We start from the raw sequence: 12,139 nt of genomic DNA on the forward strand, positions 1-12,139 counted from the left end.
AGAAGGTCTCCCCAAGAGGCCACTGAACTTATCTGGACAATAAGACGCTGAACTTTATGTTAGGCATGTGTTTGCAAGGAATGAATCTCAACTGAACTTGAACTATGGTTATGCAACAAGGTGGAGGAATCCACCATGGGGGGAGGGGTATGGGAGGGGTGGGGGGAATCCCCAGCGCCTATAAAACTGTACCACATAATACAATGTAAACAACAATAAAAAAAAAAAAGAACAAAAAAAAAAAAGAAAAAAAAAACATAGTTAGCTGGGCTAAGTCAGAGTCTATATTACCAACTATCAGAAATATGGTCAAGAGATTCACTTAGCTAATGTCCCTCCATACAGCCATGGGCAAACAGGTGTTGGCTTACAAAATTGTGTAAGTTCCAAAGAGCCATCATACTTGCTTGTTGATTTTCCAAGAGAATTCTAAAGAGTAGCAGTTAATGCCATGAGATGAGATAATGGAATCTGTCTCAAATAACAAAATTGAAGTAAAATTTCTAATGTTTCATTAGAACTATTACAAAAGAACCAAATAAATCTGAAAAGAAAGAAAAATAATGAACTATAGAAACATTTGTGGATAATTTGGATGGCTAAGTGGATGGACAAATGTCTTCATCTCCTCTGCTTCTGATACCAGTATGCAATATGCACATACATGACTCATATGCATAAATACACAAAATAAAATCACATTCACAGTCCTCCAGAAATCTACAGCTCTTTGTCAGGGCAGAGAAGTCTGTATTAAAAGCAGTGTTGCCATAGCAACTATGATTTGGGCAGCCCCAGCTGTGTCTCAGGCTGCTAGCTTCCTCTGGAAGATCCGAGAAAATGAAAAAAGGAGGAAACTAAAAAATGCCCTGCAACCAGCATGACTAATTACTTAACCCCTAAATGTTTAATTATTTTATTAATTTAAAATTTATTGAACATCTGCACTGCATCATGACAAATGTGAAGCACAACAAAATACAGTTCCCACATTTCCCAACCTAAATGAGCACGCAATATATATAAAAGAGAGAAGTGTGAACATATTTAACAAAACAGAATGAAATAGTGCTAATTAGAAGTGTGAGGAGCATGTTGAAAGAAAAGCGCAGTTCATTCTGTCTGGAGAAGAATCCTGAACAGCTCTACCTTGGAGGTGATAAGAACCTGTACCGTGTATGGTCAGTAAATTTCCAGGCAGACAAAAAAGTACAGAAGAGGAATTCTGGGCAAAGCAAATAGCATCTTTAAAAAGGCAAAGATATATTTAAATTGTGGCTTAGCGTGGATATAGATTATTATGGATAGAATATATTCTTGAGGTACATATGGACAAAAGATGTGATCAAATCATAGGGGCATAAAATAATAATTATGGAATCGAAATTCTGTTTGATGTATTCTCGAAAATCATAATGTTTTGAAATGATCAAGTAACCCAACCTGGATTCAAAGCCATCTATTAAACCTAATTCAGTTTACAGAGAGGGGAAACTGGATACAGGAAAATGAATTAAGGAACCATTGTTGTTTTTCAAAACAGAATCCAGATATTCAGTGATAATGTCAGAAGTAACTGTATAGAAACAGCAGCAATCACTTAGAATCTTCAGAAATTATTTCAAAGGCATATAGCAAAATTTACTAAGTCTTGGTGACAGCACAGTCAGCACTTGAACCTTAAAACTTTCATATCCATCCATCCTCTCAGTATTTCAAAAATAGAGAGTATAAGTATTTATCTTCCCCTATGTCTTTGTGTTGTAGAGGCTAAAGAACAGGCAAGAGTTTCTGGGAAATCAGTGGCTCTTTTCATTTACCTACTTCTAACTGATCAGACAGAAGCTCAACTCTGTTGTGACAGGTGGATAGTAATAGACCCTTAATAATCCTAATTTTATATTTAAAGATTGTATTTATTTTATTTGAAAGACAGATTTACAGAGAAGGAGAGACAAAAAAATCTTCCATCTGCTGGTTCACTCTCCAAGTGGTCCCAATGGCTGGAGCTGAGCTGAAACAAAGCCAGAAACCAGGAGCTTCTTTTGGGTCTCCCACGTCGGTCCAGGGTCCCAAGGCTTTGGGACATCCTCTACTGCTTCTTCAGGCCACATGCAGGCAGCTGGATGGAAAGTGGAGCAGCTGGAATCTGAACCAGTGCCATATGTGGAATCCTGGCACTTACAAGATGAGAATTTAGACAGTTGTAATGCCAGGGCCAGTAATCCTAGTTTTAAACTAATCTGTAAGGCAAAAAATTCCATGATGACAGGTAAGCTATCAAAATTAAAGGCTGTTCCTCCTGCCACACACAAAGACATTTTCCTAAAGCAACAATCTCACTCCTAGACAACTGGGAAGCCATCACTGACTCAGGCTAAAGTTCTGATAACAAAGGTTATCTAAGATATTGGAATAAGTCATGTGAAGTTCTTTCAGAAAGGAATCAATTTTACTTGGAAATGAGTCCCACACATTTTGTAAAATGAAGCATTTGGGATTGTCATTTTGTTACAGTGGCTTTAGCCACTATCTGCGATTCTAACAATGATACTGTCATGCAGGCTTGAATCTCCGTTGCTTTGCTTCTGACTCCAGGTCCCTACTAACAAACCTGGGGAAACGGGGTAAAATGGCCCAAGTACTTGAGCTCCTGTTATTCCCATGCTAAGCCCCCAGAAACCAGGAAGTAGAGCCACACTGCCAGTCTGTCATCATGCCAAGCTTTATAAAGGGGTAAAAGCATGTATTCTACGTTAAATGATTCCCATGGAGACCACTGCCCTAGGAATTACAATCCAGACTACATGCTTTCTGCATCAATGGTCATGACAGCTGAGAGTTGACCTAATCTGGCACTGGGTCTGAGGTAGATCACTTTGTGGTAAATTTTTTCCCACAACCACCACTACCCAAAAATGAACTCTGCCTGCGGCAAGTCCCTGCAACCAAAGAAGTGACTATCTCAGAGTCAGGTTGGGCCAATACTGGAGGCATGAACATTAATTTCATAATGAACAATCAGCCATCACTGCTCCAGGGCTTATATTCTACATTACAGGTTCTGTCCCATCAGTGACACCCCACACACAACCCATATCTTCACTTAGCTTGAGTGTACCTGCACCATGTCTGGCACTTTCAACTGGTGAGGAAAAATCTACATTTCCAACACCACAGCTCCCATTGGTTAGATTGATATATAGGAACCACATCTCCACTGATGGTGCATCACAATGAACTGAGCTGATATAATGTGATCTACACTCTGATCTGGCCCTCAGAGTAGGAAGGATGCTCAAAGTTCAACATCACTCACACTGCACCAAAGGACATTAATTAGAGCTGGAGAATCAATGAAGAGTTGAATGTCCAAGTGGAACCCAAACCAACAGGGCTTATTAAACACAGAATAACACATATCTCAAGAGGAAGTCCCTAAAAGGCACATTATACAATTTCAAGAAAGATCCAACAAATATGTAAATCTTTATGTAGAAACACAAGAAGTATGAAAAATAAGCACAAAACCTCAAAATAAGTTAACACAAAACCTCAACAACAACAACAACAAAACCACACACAAGAAGTTTTAAAAAATAAAATAACACAAAACCTCAGTAAGTCTCTAGCAACAGATTACAAAACGAGGGACATTGATAAAATATCTGATAATAAATTTTAAAAATTACTATAAGGAAATTCAATAAGGATGTAAGAGAATAGAGGAAAGGCTTTAATCATTGACTAGATATTCAAGCAGAAGAATGAATATCTGAGCATGAATATGGGACACATTATATATTCTAGTCAATTAAAAAAATTTAAGCAATTTCCAAGACCTTTAGGACAACGTTGATTCAGTGAAACCATAATCAAATTCTGTGAATCATTGAGCAGAAAAGGGGATAAAATAATGCAAAATCTATTCCATGAATATCTGAAAATTCTCCCAATCATGAGAAATATACAGACATTCATTACAGACAGCCCATAGGACCAAAATAGAAATCACCAGATCCTCCCCAAGCCATATCACATTCCAACAGTTGAAACTGCAACACAGGTGCTGATGTTGTGGTGCAACAAGTAAACCTGCTGCCTGCAGCACCAACATCCTGCATGAACACCAATTCGAGTCCCAGCTGCTCCATTTTCAGTCCAACTCCCTGATAATGGTAGGAGAATGCAGGAATGTGGCTAGAGTATTCGGGACCTGTTACTATAGTTTGAGGCCAAGATGAAGCTCCTGGCTCCTGACTTTAGCCTGTCCCAACTGTGGACATTGTGGCCATCTGCGTATGTGTGCGTGTGTGTGTGTTTCTGTAACTCTGATTGTAAATAAATACATAAATCTTAAAAATCTACAACACAGAGAATGCAAAAAAATAACAAGGCACACTTAAGGGGGAAAAAAAAAACATTTGATTAATTGATTTCTAAGCCTGAATTTAACAAATAGATCAAGAATGAATGGAATAACATATTCCAAGTTCAGAAGGGGAAAAGTAGAAACACAATACTATATCCTACAAACCTGCATTCATAAATGAAGGAAAAATACTACCCAAAACAAGTAAAAACTGAGAAATTAGTAACGTCAAATGATATATTCAAAATATGTTTAAGAGATTCCTAAATACAGAAGTAAATGAAAGATAAATGTTGTCGAAGAAGCCCAAAACAGAAAAAAAAGGAGAGAAAATATGTAGACAAGAGTTCAAGTCCCGACTGCACCACCTGCAATCCAAGACTCTGCTAATGTATTGGGAAAACAGCAAAGGAGAGCCCAAGTGCTTGGGCTCCTTCCATTTCATTCCACATGAAATTCCAGGTTTCTGATATGAGGCTGCCCCATCCAGGAGTGGAGTGAACCAGATGATGGAAGATCTCTCTTTATCTCTGTCTCTCTTGCTCTCTCTCCCAGTTTCTTCCTCTTTCTAGGTAACTCTGATTTTTCAAATAAATAAATAAATTCTTCAAAAAAAAAAGAAACAAAGAAATTACAATATAAAAATAAAGGGATCAGTTCCACAAGACTGTGTTATAATCATGAATATATACACACCTAATGCTGAGTACCCAGTTAACAGAGCAAGCATTATCATATGTAAAGGGAGAAAAACTTGCAAAAAAAAATGTAGGTCTTCAGCACTCTTATTTCATCAGTGGGCAGATCATTCAGACAAAATATAATCAGTGATACATAGACTTAAACAGGTATTGAGAGCAAAATTCATTCAAGAAGTGCAAAACACACATTCTTTTTTTTAGCACATGGGACATTTTCCAGGACTGAACATATATTAAGGTATAGAAAATTTGGGGAAAACTTAAAAAAATTAAAATTATATCAATTATATAAAAATGAAATCATTTGTTTTTATGACCATAATGAGATAAAATGAGACTCAGAAATTATACATATACATCTAGGTTAAACACACTACTGAACAAACAATATATCATTGAAGCCTGATTGTCCAGAATGACTGTAGAGAGGACCTGTATGCACATCAGCAACAGAAAAGTTTAAGAAAAAAATAAAGACATGTGTTTCCAGGAGAACCTTCAGTAAATAAGTGATGGAACTGCAAACAGCTGGGAGAGTCGAAAAAAGAAAACATAAATCACAAGAGGAGAAACACAGCATATAGCAACCTCTGCTCATTGCAGTAACCCTCCACTCCCCAGGTAGGAGAAGCCATCTTACTGGGAAACGTAAGCAGAAAGCACCACAGCTCCCATCACTATTGTAAATGGACAGCCCTCAAAACAAGAGAATTCCAAAGCCCTTAGAAACTGTGAATTAAGGAAGCTGACTTGGGTTTGAGTAACTGCTTTGCTGCAGGAAAGGAAAACACATTTCTTCTCTTGACATCCAAACTATCACATGTGAACTGCTTCTGTAAAGCTGCTACATTCCACCTGCCTTGAGGGGTAAAAATCACCCCCTGTACTCTGAGAGGTTCCCAGAGACAGAATAAGGGTGATTTCCAAGACAGAGGGGGGTTCCCGCTGAGTTTTGCCGCAGGAGTCCTAGACACAAGCCTTGATGCTATAGTCCCCCAATCATTCCATCTAGGGCAGTTTTCTTTGGCTTCTTGGAGCTCATCACAAGCAGAAAGCAATACACAATCCCAGGATAACGTGCCTGAGATATCCCCTCTTCATCTCCTAAAGCAGAGTCCTGGATGGCCAGGAAACAAGTCTCTTTGCCACCCTTGCATGGTCTGTATGTCCTGGAAGCAGTAATCTCTGTTCACTGCAACTTTGAGGCTGTTTTTGTTGGGTCTACTTGAATCACTTGCATTCACCTGTGGGATCCGGAGGAACACACTTGAATGTATCTGCTTCAGGGTACTGGCTACCAGGCCACACAATTGTCAGCATAGCAAGTACTCACACTGTGAGAATTATTGTATCCTGCAGCATTAGGACCTGTGCCTAGGCTATTAATACAAGATTCCTTAGATTCACTGTTATATGTCCTACAAGACCTAGGGAAAAACCTATGTGTATTCCACCACTCTAGATCCACACTTGCTAGTAACATAATCCTCAATAATATTTTAACCTGTATTAATCATATAGGATTTGACAAGACCTTTTCTAGGTCTCAGTACCTAGAACATTGGCACTTTTAATGCTAAATGTGTCAACATTAGTCACACCCATGAAATAATAGCTAGAAAGGATTTGTCAACACCACACAGTCCAGGGACCATAACTATGGTAGCAACAGTTTCAGAATAGCCAAGGTTTTCCTGGTAGCACAAAATAGCAGCCCCTCTCTACAACACAGCCTGCTCAATTGTGTTACAGCTATCACAAGCCTGGTGTCATTGACAGCCATCTTAATGGGGACTCAAGGTATAAACTTCTGAATGCTCATGTCTGCTTCAAAGTCACATATCTACTTCCATGAACTGGTGCAAACTGTACAACTGTGGTACTTGTAGACACATTTACAGCTGGAAAAAATCATTCACATTGCATTTTGGGGTTCGCCTGAAGAAAAATCAAAGTAACAACACAAGGGGCACCTCACATTCCATCAAAACAAAAATCTGTTTTCCAAGGAAATCTACTCATTAAACAGAACCTCTTAAGCCACATTACAGATGCCAACATAGGGTCATAGAAAACACAAGAACACTGCGAAGCGCACAGTATTTTTCCAGGGGGAAAAAAACTTTATTTGCAGAGAGTATGTGAAATGCTTAAAAACATAAAAAGAATCATCCTAGCAATACTCAGTAAGACAAAGGATAGTACCAGTCAAGTTTAACAAGTAGAGAAGATAAGATAGTATTAATGAGAAATTCAATAAAAGGCAGAAGTTATTCAAAATCATGGAACTATCTGAGCTGAAAATTTTCATGAAATTGAAAATACAATCTAGACATTTCTTCAACAGGATAGACTAATAGAAAAAAACATCCTTCCATCTGTACTACAAGACATTAGAACTAATACAGCCAGAAAAAAATAGAAAATGATTAGAAAGAATAAAGAAAGTCTATGTGATATGTAGGATATCATTAAATGCACAAATGTTCATATGTATGGGGATATCTGAAGGAAAAGGGAACAAAAGACTCATTGCAAACCTAGTGAATGAAATAATAACCCAAGTCTTGAAAGAGATACGGACATTCAGTTAGAGGAAGCCCAAAGGATTCCAAGTAGGCTCAATTATAAAGACCTTCCCAAGGCATATTACAGTCAGATTGTCAAAAGGTAACAACAGGAAGAGAATTCTAATGACACTGAGAGAAAAATATGAAGCAAATAAAGAAAAGCATATTAGCCTATCAACAAACATCTCAGCCAAAATCCTACAGGCCAAAAGCAAAAAGGATAAAATATTTAATGCTTTCAATGGAAAAACTTGCAACCAAGAATATTCAGCAAAGCAATCGTTTTAGAACTGTGACAAAAAAATGAATTATTTCTCAGAAAATCAAGAACTACCATACTACTGTCACAAGAAATCCTAAAGGCTGTCCTGTGTTATAAACAGTCATAGACGCTGAACTTTATGCTAGGCATGTGTTTGCAAGGAATGAATCTCAACTGAACTTGAACTATGGTTATGCAACAAGGTGGAGGAATCCACCATGGGGGGAGGGGTATGGGAGGGGTGGGGGGAATCCCCAGCGCCTATAAAACTGTACCACATAATACAATGTAAACAACAATAAAAAAAAAAGAAAGAAAGTAAACGACAGTACCAAATTCTCTAAAAGTACAAATATAACCTGTAAACAATCTACAAAATGAATAGTTGGTTCTCATCTGTGAATATTAACCTTAAAGGTAAATGGATGAAATTTTTTATTCAAAAATCTAAACTGTGTAAACGGATTTTTAAAAAATAAGACCCACTTATATGCTATCCACAACAATTTCACTACACATGCAAAAATGCATACGAACTGAAAGAGAAAGATTGGAAAAAGATATCCTGCATTTGAAAACCAAAAATGAGTTGGGAAGCTAATCATATCAGTAAAACAAATTAAGTCAAAATGTAGAAAGTAACAAATAAGGGCATTATAAGTTGATAAGAGGATTAATTCAACAGGAAGATATCACAAATACATATGCACCTGACAAGAGAACACTCAGATACCTAAAGAAAATGTCGTTAGACTAGCATTTTGAGAAGAATCCAACACAATAGCAATGGAGAACTTCAACATCTGTTTTCATCAGTGGTTAAATCATTCAGTCAAAAAAAATCAGCAAATATACATCAGGTTTGAACCATGCTATAAGCATCAAAAGGACATTTTACTCAACAGCTACAGAATGCATATACATTCCAAGAAAACATAGACCATTTCCTAGGATATATTACATATTAAGCTAGACACCAAGTCTCAGCAAACTTTGGAAGAGTGAAATAGTACCATGTATCATCTTAGATCACTAAGGATTCAAAGCAAAAATCAGCAAGAAGTATAATTGGAAATTTACAAATACACGGAAATTAAATCGCATGTTACTGAATAACCAATGGCTCATTGGAGAAATTAAAAATGAAATTTTAAAAATTTCTTAAAAAAAGAAATTGAATCATAACATTTCAGAATATGTTGGATATGGATATAACAAAACAGTTTATAACTCTTTTATAACAGTTTATAACACTAAGTGCCTGCATTACAGATTAAGTATTAAATGCATAATGTAATGATGCAGCCCATGGACTTCAGAAAACAAGTGAAAACAAAATCCCAAATTAGTAGAAGGCAAGAGTTACTAAGGACCAGAACAGAAATAATTGAAACAGAAACTAAGAACAATGTGAAGATCAACACAGTGAAATGTCATTTACTGAGAAGACAAAATATGCAAGTGGTTAACCAAAGTAAAAAAGACCAATAACTCAAATTTATATATTTATAAATGAAAAAGGAGAAGTTGCAACAGATACCAATGGCCAAAGAAACTAATATGAACATATACTTACAAATTTAATAACCTCAAAGAACTGGATACATTTCTGGATGCATATAACCTACCAATATTGAAACAAGAAGATACAGAAAAATCTAAACAGATGATTAGCCTATAATTAATTCTCCTGTCCAAGAAAAATACAGAGGTTGATGATTTTAGAACTGAATTCTACAAAACATTTATTATGAATCAGCCTCAATATTTTTCCAACTATTCTAAAACACTGAGAATAATGAAACTGTGTCCAACTCTTTTTATATGACTAGAAATGCCATTATACATAAACTAACAGAAACACACAAATATAATTGAGGATCAATGATATGAATTATATGAATTATATTATATGAATTATATATGAGGATCCTTCATGAATATACCTGCAAAAGTTCTCAATAAAATATTAAAAAATAGAATATGAAACTACATCAAAATGATCATACATCATAAGCAATCTATCCCAGAGGTAACACTCACAAATCAATAAATGTCACAAATCACATCCACACAATGTCTAATAATATGATCATCTTAATAAAGACAGAGAAAGTATTGGATAAAATTCAAAATCCTTTCCTGATAAAAATCCTCATCATCCAGGTATAAAAAGAAACTAACTCAAAATTATAAAAGATTATATAAGACAAACAAACAGCCAATATCATTCTGAGTAGAGACAAACTGAAAGCATTTACCCTCATATCTAGAATAAAACAAATTTAGCAACATTTTCACTATTCTCAATCAATGTAGTGATGGAAATATTAGCAAAACGAACTAAGGAATACAAAGAGGTGAAGGCATTAGGATTGGGAAGGAAGAAGTCAAAACATCTATTTTTCAGGTGATATAACACTGTGCATGCAAAAACTCAACACTTCACCAAAATCTGTTAGAACTGATAAACTCAGTAAAAATATAAAACACAAAATTAACATACAGAACGGCAGCATTTTAATACACCAATAATGATCTTGTTGAAGGAGAAATTAAGAAATTCCATTCACGATAATTCACAATAGTTACAGATGTTAAAATAGAAATAAATTTAGCCAAAAGCATGAAATATCTCTACAATGAACATTATAAAACATTAAAGAAAGAAACAAGCAAGGATCATCAGGGCCAACATCATGGCATAGGGACTAATATTCTCTATGGGCACCAACTGATTTCTTCGATGTTCAATTTCTGATGCAGCTCCCTGGTTATGGTCTGATATTAAAGCAATGGAAGATGACCCAAATGTTTGGTCCCATTCCATGCACATAGGAGATACGGAAGATGCTCTTGGCTCCTGACCTCAGCCTGGCCCAATTTTAAATACTGTGGCCTCTTGAGGAATGAGACAGCAAATGGGAGACCAACGTGTGTGAATGTGTGTGTGTGTGTGTGTGTTTCTTCCTGTCTCACTGTAACACTGATTTCCGAATAAATGAATAAATCTTAGGGCAGGTTCTGTGGCATGTCAGGGTAATCCTCCTCCACCTGCAACACTGGCATGCCATATAGCTGCCAGTTCAAATTCCTGTGACTCCATTTCTGATCCAGCTCCCTGCTAGCAGCCTCAGAGGGCAGCAGAGCATGGCCCAAGTGCTTAGGCACCTGAACACATACGGGAGCCCCAGATGAAGCTCCTGGCACTCAGCTTCGAACCAGTCTAGTTCTGGCTGTTGCAGCCATTTGAGGGAGACAGGAAGCAGACTGAAGTTCACAACTTTGAAGGAGGAAGAAGGTAGAATACAATTTAATAAATACGAAGATTTGGAAATTTTGGTAATAAAGATTACACAACATATGGGATGAACTTAAAACTACTAAAATTTACATTCAAAGTTATTAAAATTACATATTTTGTATTTTCTGTAGTTTGTCATAATGACATTAAAAAGGGTAAGTATGCTCAAATAGAGAGCCTAAATTTACATCTTAATAATCAGAGCATAAACTGAAGTTAAAAATCAATAGTGAGTAAATAATAAATATCACCACTGTGGAAAGTTACATTGAGAAAGAGAATAAAAAAATGTCTATGAAAACAGCGATTAAAGATGATCAAGAAAATATAAAGGATAGGGTCAAGCACAGAAGCCTAGCGGCTAAAGTCCTTGCCTCGCATGTGCCAGGATCCCAAGTGGGCGCCAGTTCATATTCCAGCTGCTCCACTTCCCATCCAGCTCCCTGCTTGTGGCCTGGGAAAGCAGTGAAAGATGGCCCAAAGCTTTGGGACCCTGCACCTGCGTGGGAAACTCGGAAGAGGCTCCTGGCTCCTGGCTTCAAATCAGTGCAGCTCCGTCTGCTGTGGCCACATGGGGAGTGAATCAGCTTACAGAACATCTTCTTCTCTGTCTCTCCTCCTCTCTGTATATCTGACTTTCCAATAAAAATAATAAAATAAATATGTTTTATAAAAAATATCAGGGATAAAAATAACATCGTAAATGAAAGCACAAGCATGACCTACAAATTTACAGAAGTAAAATGGATTCCGAAAGAATGCAACTTGAGCTGCCATGGGAGGGAAGGCCCCACCAGCTCTCCTCCACCCCCAGCCTGGGGGCTTTTTGGACCAGCATAAGTGTAGGCAGCCAGGTGACTTGGGCCCCTGGTCAAGGATCTGAAGACATTGAGTTGCCGAGCAATGCACTCTGGAATTTGGGGTTATGGG

The 12,139-nt window shown here is 37.0% G+C and overlaps 1 pseudogene; it reads left to right on the plus strand.

The window, feature by feature from the left end:
- The first annotated feature begins 1,092 nt into the window (after positions 1–1,092).
- Positions 1,093–12,139, plus strand: part of LOC121171757 — a 121,918-nt pseudogene continuing 110,871 nt past the window's right edge.

Source organism: Ochotona curzoniae, unplaced genomic scaffold (genome assembly GCF_017591425.1).
Source record: "Ochotona curzoniae isolate NIBS_2020 unplaced genomic scaffold, NIBS_Ocur_1.0 contig_1274, whole genome shotgun sequence".
NCBI classification, from domain to species: domain Eukaryota; kingdom Metazoa; phylum Chordata; class Mammalia; order Lagomorpha; family Ochotonidae; genus Ochotona; species Ochotona curzoniae.